This window comes from Pinus tabuliformis, chromosome 2_2, assembly GCF_031772625.1.
Source record: "Pinus tabuliformis cultivar Carrire ecotype Pingquan chromosome 2_2, CPIR1, whole genome shotgun sequence".
Taxonomy (NCBI): Eukaryota; Viridiplantae; Streptophyta; class Pinopsida; order Pinales; family Pinaceae; genus Pinus; species Pinus tabuliformis.
Window position 1 is genome coordinate 1,228,247,792 of NC_142300.1, and position 12,446 is coordinate 1,228,260,237.

Here is a 12,446-nt window from a genome sequence, read left to right on the forward strand (position 1 = left end):
AGTGCACCCACACTCGTTCAAAGAAGAGTTTAGCAGTGGCTTCTGCTGTGATATTCTTCTTGCAGGCCATCATAATGGCCATCTTTGAGAACCTGTCGACGACCACAAAAACACAGTCATTTCCATGCTTAGTGGAAGGAAGGCCTGACATGTAATCCATGGAGATGGATTCCCAAGGTCGACTAGGGGTAGGCAACGGGGTATAGAGGCCTTGCTTCTTAATGGTCGGTTTGGCAATGGCACAGGCAGTACATGATCGGATGTACTTCCCAACATCCTGTCGAAGATTCGGCCAATAGAAATAGTTTTGCAGTACTGCCACTGTTTTCTCGACCCCGAAATGCCCAGCAGCCCGACTGTAGTGTGCTTCCCAAATCATCTTGGCACGCTCGCTTGAAGGAACACAGAGGTGACCGAGGTGGCATAATAGGGCATCCTGGAGGTGAAAATCTGCAACTTGCCGACCCTCCAAGAGTGTCTGGTATGTGTGGCCGAATTCTGGGTCGCTTTTGTAGAGAAGTGGCCAATCAGAAGTCTCGTGCCCGCAAGAGTTGAGCACGGTGGTTAGCGCCATGATCGGTGGTCGACTGAGGCAATCTGCAACATTATTGGTGCTGCCCTTTTTATACTTGATATTCAAGTGAAACTGTTGCAGGTATGTAGACCACTTCTGATGGCGATCATTCTGCAATTTCCCTTGGGTCTGTATGAACTGCAGAGGTCGGTGGTCTGTGTGGATGACCGTTTCCTTCCCCAAAATGTAATGCTTCCATTGTCGGCAGGCCTGTACAATGGAATACATCTCTTTATCATAAGTGGGGTACTTCCGGACTGTGTCTGAAAGTGTTTCACTGTGATATGCCACTGGATGTCCATGTTGAGTAAGGACTGCCCCAATAGCATAGTCAGAGGCATCTGTCTCGACCTCAAATGGTTGTTGTAAATCTGGTAACGCGAGCACTGGTGCCGTGCAGAGGCGATCCTTCAACTCCCTGAATGCCTTCTGTTGAGATTCAGACCAAAAGAATTTTGCTTTCGCCCCGCCCTTGGTGACTTGACTCAAGGGCCAAGAAATATGAGAAAATCCCAACACAAACCTGCGGTAGAAGTTGGCAAGACCTAGAAAGCTGCGGAGCTCTGTTAGAGTGGTTGGAGAGGGCCAATCCCGAATGACTTGGACCTTGGCTGGATCGACATGCACCCCCTGTTCATCAATGATGTATCCCAGATACTGAACCTCGGTCATGCCAAAAGTGCATTTCTCCAAATTGGCACATAGCTTGTGTTGCCGCAGTGTTTGGAGAACCTGTCGGATGTGGTGGAGGTGCTCTTCCCAACTCTGGCTGAAGATCAGAATGTCATCCAAGTATACTACTACAAAGGAGTTGGTGAATGGCCGCAAGATGTCATCCATTAGCCTCATAAAGGTTGCAGGAGCATTCGTCAATCCGAAAGGCATGACCAACCATTCGAAGAGGCCCTCCTTGGATTTGAAGGCAGTCTTCCACACATCTGAGGGTTCAATTGGTACCTGGTGATATCCTGACTTCAGATCGATCTTGCTGAAATATTTCGCCCCCTTTAGTTGGTCTAGGAGGTCATCAATCCGCGGGATCGGGTACCTATTACGGACAGTGATCTTGTTCAGCGCCCGATAGTCAATACAGAGTCTCCACGTCCCATCCTTCTTCTGTACCAACACTATCGGGCTCCCACAGGGCGAAGAACTCGGACGGATGTGACCTTTCTGCAGGAGCTCCTGAATCTGCCTCTTGATTTCATTGTTCTCCAGAACGGAGCGCCGATAAATTGGTCCATTGGGTAGCGGCGCACCTGGGGTCAGATCGATGGAGTGCTTGACTTGACAGTGCAGAGGAACCCCTGCCGGGGAGGTGAAGATGTCTTCGTACTCCTCCACAATCTTGTCCATCTGTAGCTGCCGTGCAGAGGAACCCCGTTTGGAGGCCGCGGCCACTGTCTTCTTCTTCCCTTGAGGGCGTATCATCAGGAAAACAAATTTCCTGGTTTTGGAAATGATCTTACTGCATTGTTTTGCAGTAATCAAAGAGATGGCGGCAGGTGGTGCTACCTCTGGTATCCTGAACAACTTATTTCCCAATGTAATAATAACAGCACGGGGCCTTGATTCATACACAGCATGTCGCTTCCACAAGTATGGTTGTCCTAGTAATACATCACAAACTTCAAGGGGAGCAATGTCACACAATACCTCATCCGTGAAGGGCTTGATGTTGTATGGAAGGCGACACTGCTGGCTCACGCGAAGATCTCGCCCTTGGTGAAGCCACCCAATGGTGTATGGTTGTGGATGTGCTGTGGTCGGTAAGCCCAACCGCTTCACGACCTCTGCCGAAATGAGGTTCTTTTGACTCCCGCTATCAACAATGAACTGTATCGGGGAGCCCTTTACCCACATCTGGGAGTGGAAGAGACGCTCCTCCTCCTCTGGATCTTCGGGTTCATTTTTCTGGATCTTTGCGGTAGCAACAGTGGCGCTGGGATCCGCATCAATGATCTGCTTCCCTTTTTCATACCCCTTATCGGGTTCTGACTCAGAGTCGGAACATGCATCTGATTCTGAAACCTTTAGCTCAGCCACCAGTGACTGCTTGGCCCGACACTCACTTGTGTTGTGAGTGGAGCTCTTATGGAACTCGCACCATTTTCCAGTGTCCTTTCTCGGCTTCGCGGCGTTGCTCTTTGCTTGCAGCTTCGGCTGGTTGTCTTGGGCTGTCCCGCCTTGGCTTTGTCCTTTGTTCTGTGGTTTAGGGGCACCTTTCCCCTGCTTTGGATTCGCAGATCCAAAGTCTCGCTTCTTTTGTTTAAACTTCTGCTCGACCTTGACGGCATACCGGTATGCTGCGCCGAGCGAGGGGATGTTTAAGAACTGTATTTCTTCCTGGATGTACTTGTGCAGGCAGCCACGGTATTTGAGTATCAAATGTTGCTCCGAATCCTTGATACCCAACTTTGTGCGAAGGGTATGGAAAAGATTGGTGAACTCCGGCACGTCTTGGTCCCTTCCCTGCCGCAGCGTGGTCCACTTTATGTATTCATCCTCATAGCTTCCGACAGGGTAGTACTGCTCCTTGATGGCATCCCGGAACGAATCCCAGGTGGGTGCGGCTGAAAATAGTGAGCCAGTACTTTCATCCTTCTGCTCGCAGTAGGTTTCCCACCAGTCCTTGACGTGGGGGGCTGCTTTGAGAAGAGCAAAAACAATCTTTTCCCGACTCGAAAATTCATGAACAGAAAAATAACCCTCTAGCAGATTTAACCATTTATCTACGGCATCGGCGTCTATCTGACCCTCGAATATGGGGATTTCAAAATTAACTTGTACCTTAAAGGGTGTGGTGTTTCCAGAGGAGCTACTGGAAGCCGATGCGCCGCTTCTGGGTAGCCGCTGAAGGATCTGCGCAAAGCTGTCCATCATCGCGTTCCGTTGTCGCTCGAGCGCTTCTTCGAGCAAGATTTTGATGGGATCTCCTGCCCCCTCGTCTTTCTTCTCGTCCGCCATGGGAGGCCGTCGGGATTTGCGAGGCTGGTCTTGCAAAGGTTCAACCAGTTCAAGCCCTAACTCCTTATATCCCGACCTTGTTGGGGACATGCAAAGAAAAACAGAGAAAAAGCAGACCGCTCTGATACCACTGATCCGGATTTAAACAGGAACGCAACAAATTACAGAGATAACCATATACACAAAGATGCAGTGGAAATAATACTTCATTTCATTAATGGAAAATACTGAAATATGCTTACAAACAGAAATGGCAATAAACTAGCTAGGGCGATGGTAGCTTATCTCTGAGAAGAGATGTGATGGCTACATGCCTCTGAACTCTGTTACAATGAGGCTCGAAGGCCTATTTATTGTTGAGAAACAATGGACAACCCTTAACATTCCAAAACCTAACCCTAGGAGATGAAACGTCAAACTGTGGGCCCCGTTTGGGTAAATTGGTACATCAACTTCCCGGGGTCGTAACTTTGGCATACGATCTCTGTTTGACGCGTACAATAGCTCGTTAGAAAGATCTATCCGAGCACTACCACTTTGGGAAGGGCAACATTGGTCCATGGACCCATGTTGCCCCCAGATTTCCCAAAAAACGTCGTTTAGGGCCTCAAAACGGCTCCGGAAGTTCAGGACCCGAAAAACTGCTAAAAATAGTAAGTTGTGCTACAATTAAGGAAACTGAAAATGCTGAGAAAGACAATGGTGGGGGTCCAGGTGGACTTGGCAGGTGGCCACCAATATCCACCTGGATCATCTGTATAAATAATTTGAGACCTTTGAGAACTCACTTCAATATTTTCACCATAATGATATTGAATAAATTCTTCATGTGTATGAAATGGATTTTCATTCAATCTGTCTTTGAACTCATTCTCAATATGTGGTTATGGTATTCATATGCAAAATTTTGATTCTCATTTTGAGGAACATAATCTAATATGCATAGAGTTTCCACATCTTTCATAAAATTTCTCTTATAAATTCCCCTTCTTATTTTCTTGGAACCATATTAAAAATTTTAAGGGATACCATTACTTTCATGAATATTTTCTTCAATCACTTGGGCCTCCTACATTAACTCTTTCCTATTGCAAATTTTCTCTTCCTTCAATAACAATATCAGATTTGTAAGTAAAGAATTTTCATAGAAAGTAAAAAAGATGAAGACATTTCTTGAGGAATTTCATGAAAGGATTTCATAAATCTAAAAGTGAACAATTTAACTATTTCTTTTTCATTCATCGAGATTTAAACTATTTTCAAAAACAAAAAATATAGGTCTTTCGTTGTGAAATATTTCTCAATAAATAAATCTTTTAATTCATCCTAGGTTGTAATGGTTCGAAGTGGAAATGAATAAAATCATTCATAATAATTTACTTCTCGAGTCAGAAAAAACAATCTACAAAAAACATCATCTTGAATCACATTATACATATCACAAACACTATCAAACTTAACCAAATTCTTGTTTTGCATCACTAGAAAACACTCACTCATTTCTCTAGCTTTGAAAAGGGCACACAAGGAGTGTATTTACCACATTCACAGTTATAAACTTGCCAAAATATGTGATGGTTTCAACATTTTTATCACACTTCACATTGTATAGTTTCACGATGACACTAAGAACCTCTAACATAAAACTCTCCCTCTTTTTGATCTCCGAAAGGTGCAAATGACTAATTTTTATATCATAAACAATATAAATTTAGGCCTTAAAATGCAATGGTTTTTTTGTCCATACACATGAACAAGTTTTGGTGAAATGACATGTGCTTTGATTACAAATCATTGTAAATATGCAGCCCGGAGTCAAACTTGCAGAGGTTGCAGCCCAAATCATACCACACATTAATATATTAAAATGAAATATTGTCATGTTCCATGCAATTCGAGGAGAAATGGCTTGTTGGTTAACTTTTTGTAACAACATGTCACAAGTCACATGGTAAGAACCACAAACCTTCCCTTTTTGTTCCAAAAATAACAAAAAAATGTTATATAATATATTTTCTCACCTTCTTTCATAATTGCTCGTGCATTTCCTATTGGTGGAACAATAGTGTATGAACCCGTGGGTCATGGGGTGAAGCCTTATTGGCTCCATATGCGACTATTTTTAAATAGTGTTGTTACACCCATTCACCAAAGGTTATGAAATTGATCCAACAGAACCCATAATTAGTTCAACGAGCCTCAAACCTTCTTTGCATTTCAAAGACAACCATGTGGTGGCCTTTGATGTGTGCACCTAGAACACAACATGGGGGATTCACTAGGAGAGAAATATCATACCACTTGCATTCATATTGGGGGATGTATATTGAGGAAACAATGACATAATATATTGGGGGTAAAGGGTTTTATATTGACAAGAATAAAAAATGAAGCACAAAGTTAACGAAAAAATACAAAGGGGTATAAAAAACGTTAATGAAAAAAATGGATACCTACAAAATCTAATGAAAGTAAAGGTTTTTTAAATTGGGAAGGTGTATTAGGTTTGTATTGGTGGGGGTTAAATAAGGTGATTTTTAGAGGTATTTTCCAATATGTAGTCATACGAAGGGTATTGTTTAGTATTCCCCAAATGTACATGATATGTCAAAAATTGAGTAAATCCCCTGTGACACACAGTCACCCTATCTTATCAGCCCTGCCACATCAACCGTTGAGTCACCTTCTCATATTATCTACCTAGTTAGCTCCTCTACCATGTCATCGTGCAGTTTGCCACATCATCATATCACCTGCCACATGTCACCCTGAAGGGATACCATGTGTCACTTACTTCTTTCATTTTTGCCTCTTTTTTTCAAAACTTTAGAACATGATAAATTCCTCATACAAAATATGTTTGAGCATATTCAAGTTATGTTGGAAATCTCCTGATGAAATATTCATCATGGCATACCTTTCATCTTGATTTGGGACTACTGAATTTTAAGACATTTTGGATCCTGCCACATCAACATATGATATATTTTCTACTTGATTTCTCAAACTTGTTTCTATGATACTTTTCTTCTTCTGATCCTTATTTTTTTCATCGAGTTCAACTCTAAATGTAATTTTTGGCACTTCTTTTCTATGCAAACATTAATGTTGCAGTGGTTCTAATGATATTTGCATTGACATGTAGTGGCCACTATCTTCTTTTTCTTCCCTCTTTCCACTTCTTCTTCTATCCTTGGTAGCTTCTCGGTGTTCCTTTTGCCTATTCTAGTTAAAAATAATGGAGAAATGGTTATATGGTTGTAACGCATCTCCTTAGTTTAGGATTTGTTCCTAGAGTTTAGGAGGTTGTTTACAACTACCTAATTTTTAGTGATGTATTTAATATTGTAATATTCATTTGATATAATGTATAGTGAATGAGAGAGAGAGTCTCGTCTTTGTTTGAGTGCAATCTCCAGGTGCTGTACACACCTGTGAGCTGCAACTCCTTCGTTTAATTCAAAGTCTGATTTTTATCTTAGTATCAGAGCTTAGGGTAGAGATAGCCTTTAAAAAAAAAATCTTAGGGATGTATCATTAGTTACATATCCATAGTGGTAGGAGAGCATGTAAATGTATCTGTGTGATTAGGTGGAACTGCAGTAACACTTGGATCGAAAGGCATCAAATGACTGATCATCTCTGAGCCAATGAAAGGGTTGGAGCACAATTTTTCAGAAGAAGAAGCAGTTGGCACGGATTTTTTGCAGACAGTCGCGCCAACAAAGAGAAGAACTAGCGGTTGGCGTGGGTTTTTAAGGAGAAGTTGCGCCATTGGCGTGGATCCGACAAGGATAAGCGCACCAGCGTGCCAGAAAGGGCCATTGGCGTAGATTTGAAGAAGCACCTTTGACTACATAGAAGCGCCAACCTCTTTCTCTTTGGGAAATCTGCAACCTTTTGCAGATCAGTCTTGCCCGGTGGTGGCACGTGGAGATTTCTGCTCGGTGGTAGCAGATTTGATTTGCCCGATGGTGGCGAATTGTGGTTCCTTGATCAGCTTGGTGGTAGCAGATCGGACTTGCCCGGTGGTGGTGAATTGGAGTTTTGTGATCCGCTCGGTGGTAGCAGATCGGACCTACCTGGTGGTGGCGAAATAGAGCTCTGAGATCTGCTTGGTGGCAGCAGATCGGATTTGCCCGATGGTGGCGCAGTGCAGCTCCTCGATCTGTTCAGTGGAAGCAGATCGTCTTTGCCCGGTGGTGGCGTGTTGGAGCTTGTTTGTTGATCTGTTCGGTGGTAGCAGATTGGTTTTGCCTGGTGGTGGCACAGTGAAGTCCCTAATCTGTTCGGTGGTAGTAGATCGGACTTGCCCGGTGGTGGCACAGTGAAGTTCCTGATCTGTTCGGTGGTAGCAGATCAGACTTGCCCGGTGGTGGCCGATTGGAGTGTTCAGTTGGGTGAAAATGAACAACAGTTTAGAATCATATCTCCACGAGTCTGGCAAGCTCGATGGAACGAATTTCTCCAACTGGAAATTTAAAATGCAAACTTTGCTGGAGAGTGCGAATGCATGGTCGATTGTCACGGGAAATGAGCAGAAATCTGGAACAACGACCCAAGAATAGGACTAAGATAAGAGAGAAACGAAAGCAAAAGTCATACTGAAGATGTCTGTTAAAGACAATATTATCCCCCATATCAGAGATTGCAAGTCGGCCGCGGATATATGGACAACAATCAAGAACTTGTACAAGACACAGAATACAAATCATGTTCTAGCACTCAAAGGAAAATTATTTGCATTGAAGATGGACGAGAATGAGTCCATTGCTGGATTCATGGCCAGAGTTAAGGATCTGAGTGACAAACTGGGAGCTATTGGAGAAAAGGTGTCTGACTCAGATCTAGTCACACTCACATTGAACAGAATGACTGATGAATACCAGACATTCATCATAGGACTGTCAGCAAGGGAGAAATCCCCTACATTTGATGAGCTGACAGCGATTCTGCTCCAGGAGGAGGAGCGACGACAGAATCTAAAAACTCAGAGCAATGACCTTGCTCTGATGGTGAAGAGGTGACAATACAGAGGGAAGCAGCTCCAGCACCAGCACCAACACCAGCACCAGCAACCGCAGCAGCAGTAGCAGAAAGGATCCAACTCTTTTCAAAAGAGATCATTCAGAGGTATGACTGATAATTATGTTAAGAAATGTTTTTATTGTGGGAAACCTGGTCATCAGATTAAAGAATGTTATAAGAGGCAGGCAGACGAAAGAAGAAGCAAACAGAGGAAACATCAGGGGTGTTTTACTGGAGAAGAGGAGGACCACAACCATGATCTTCGACTATTCACAGTCAATTGTGCTCTTTCAGCATCAAAGGGAGATGAGGACGATATATTGTATGTCGACTCTGGCGCATCCTCACATATGACCGGTAAGAAGGACTGTTTTGAATTTCTTGAAGAAACTACATGTGGATCAAAAATTTATCTAGGAGATGACAGTGGGTATGAGATCAAAGGATGTGGAGATATTCCTGTGAAGCTACCTAGTGGCGACATTAAACATTTTAAAAATGTATTATATGTTCCAAGAATTAGGAAAAGTTTGATCTTTGTCTCAATGATTACAGACGAGGACATGCAAGTGCAATTCTTTAAGAATGGTTGTGTCATTAAGGATAGACAGATGGAAATAGTTGCAACAGGAGTGCGCGTGGGGAACTTGTACAGATTGGATGCAAAGAGTATGCCACGATAAGCAATGGTTGCAGCTGGATCAACAGTCGAAAATCTCTAGCATCAGACATTTGGACATCTCAATTTGCAAGACCTTATCTTACTTCAGAAGAAAGGTATGGTCGATGGACTCCCTGTTTTTCATAATGTCAAGATGGAATGTGATGGATGTGCATTAGGGAAAATGCATAGAGAAGAATTCCCTTTTCATGTCAACAGAAAGGAAAGAGACATCCTAGAACTAGTGCATACAGATATTTGTGGACCTATGCAAACTAGGCCTTTAGGAGGTGCATATTACTTTCTGTTGTTTACAGATGATTACACTAGGTTTTCATGGGTGTACTTTCTAAGTAAAAAGAGTCAAACCTTTCGGTACTTTAAAGAGTTTAAATCTATGATAGAGAACCAAACAGGAAAAAGGATAAAGATTCTCTGCTCGGACCAAGGGGGAGAATACAGGTTAGGAGAGTTCATGAACTTCTGCAAGCAACATGGGATTATGCAACAATTCACAGTGCCACACACTCCACAGCAGAATGGAGTAGCAGAACGCAAGAACAGGACTCTTGTGGATTGCGCGAGAAGTATGCTTCAAGGTAAGGGTCTATCAAATGGTCTTTAGGCAGAAGCCATTAACACTGCTATTTATTTAAAGAATAGGAGTCCTACTAAATGTCTAGGCTTCAAAATCCCCTTTGAAGCATTGTTTGGACTCAAACCAGCAGTTAGTCATTTAAGAATATTTGGATCTAAAGCTTATGCTCATATACCGAAAGCAGATAGAAAGAAGTTAGACCCCAAAGCCTTGAAATGTATATTTGTTGGATATGGCACAAAGTATAAGGCATACAAGTTATATAATCTTGTGACTCATAAAGTTTTTCCAAGAAGAGATGTTATTTTTCATGAATAGGCTGAAGATGGAAAGGAAGACTCTAACAATGATAGCCACATTCCATTGCTAATAGAAGTGAACAGTGAAGAAGATGAAGAGCAGGAGCAGAAACAAGAAGAAGTAGCAGCAGATAGTGTAATAATTGAAGATGCAAGCCTGGAAAGTGCTGAAACAGATAGAGTTGAGGTAAGTCCTCTACCTAGAAGATCAGGTAGGAAGACTAGACTACCTGCAAGATTGAAAGACTATGCTTTAATGTCTAAAATTTTAAACATTGTAGAACCTGCAAACTATGAAGAAGCAAGTAAATCAGATGAATGGAGGGCTACAATGCATGAGGAAATAGAATCAATATATAGAAACCATACTTGGGATTTAGTTGAGTTGCCTGAAGGAAAAACCCCTATAGGATGTAAGTGGCTGTATAAACCTAAGATAAATGCAGATGGGAGTGTAGAAAAATTCAAAGCTAGACTGGTAGCAAAGGGTTACTCACAACAAGAAGGAATAGATTTTGATGACACCTTTTCCCCTGTAGCTAAACTAAATACAATTAGAATGATAATTTCTTTAGCAACAAAACATAAATGGAAGCTACACCAGCTAGATGTTAAGTCTGCATTCTTGAATGGTGAATTAAAAGAAGAAATCTATTTAGTACAGCCTCTTGGTTTTGTGAAAAATGGGCAGGAGCATTTAGTGTGTAAATTTCATAAGGCACTTTATGGTTTGAAATAAGCACCCAGGTCATGGTATGAGAAAATTGATTCATTTTTTATACAGCATGGCTTTCATAGGAGCCTCGACGATCCAAACCTGTATACCAAGTTAAATAAACAGAGGCAAATTATTTTGATTTCTTTGTATGTGGATGACATGATCATAACAGGAAATGAAAATAATTTGATCAAAGAAATCAAGCAGCAAATGTCACAAGTATTTGAAATGAAAGACCTTGGAGATCTTCATTATTGCCTAGGATTGGAGGTATGGAAAGAATCTGGTCAAACTTTTCTTACTCAAGGGAAGTATGCCAGAACCCTGTTGGAAAGATTCAGAATGGAGCAGTGCAAAACAGCAGCAACACCATTGCAGCAGAATCTCAAGTTAAGCAGTGACGATGGCACAAAACAGGCGGATGCCACTTTGTACAGATAGCTAGTGGGAAGTTTGATATATCTCACGACAACTAGACTTGATCTGGCATATTCTGTTAGTGTGCTGAGCCAGTTCATGTCCAAACCACTTGAAAGTCACTGGATTGCAGCAAAATGTGTGTTGAGGTACCTTAGTGGTACTTGTAATTATGGTATTTTATACACTGACATTTCTGATGTTACTTTAGCAGGTTATTCAGATTCTGATTGGGCTGGTAACCTGGATGATCGAAGAGCTATCACAGGTTACGCATTTAGTATTAGATCTAGGGTTATTGCATGGTGCAGTAAAAAGAAAAGTACTGTAGCATTATCATCATGTGAAGCTGAGTACCAGGGATTGTGTGCAGCCGCAGCCGCATGCGAAGCTATCTGGTTGAGGAGATTGCTCAATGATGCAGGTGAAGGACAGAAAGAAGCAACCAGCATCAAAACTGACAACCAGAGCACAATCAAACTTGCATACAATCCAATTTTCCATAAAAATACCAAACATATTGACACTGGGTTTCGTTTTGTGCGAGAAAAGATACAGTTCAAAAAAATATGTGTAGAGTATTGTAACACTTGTGATAATTTAGCTAGTATTTTTACTAAGCCTCTAGGGCGAGTAAAGTTTGAGTTATTTAGAGGGATGTTAGGAGTGCAGAATAACCCTTTCTCCATTAAGGGGGGGAGTTAAAAATAATGGAGAAATGGTTATATGGTTGTAACGCATCGCCTTAGTTCAGGATTTGTTCCTAGAGTTTAGGAGGTTGTTTACAACTACCTAATTTTTAGTGATGTATTTAATATTGTAATATTCATTTGATGTAATGTAGAGTGAACGAGAGAGAGAGTCTCCTCTTTGTTTGAGTGCAGTCTCCAGGTGCTGTACACACCTGTGAGCTGCAACTCCTTCATTTAATTCAAAGTCTGATTTTTATCTATTCTTTCCTAGTGTTTTTCTTGTTCACAAGCTTTATACACATTCTAGGTTTGAACATCATCTCTTTGTTTTGCAAATGGCTGTATAGACACTAAGATACTTGAGGAGTACATCTAAATCCCTAGAAGGGACCCCTAAATTATTTCCTTATTTTGGATCTTTTTGGTGTACTCTTATACACTCGAGCCATGTCTCTCCCTTAAGTGATTCCATTTGATCCACTAATCCTCTAC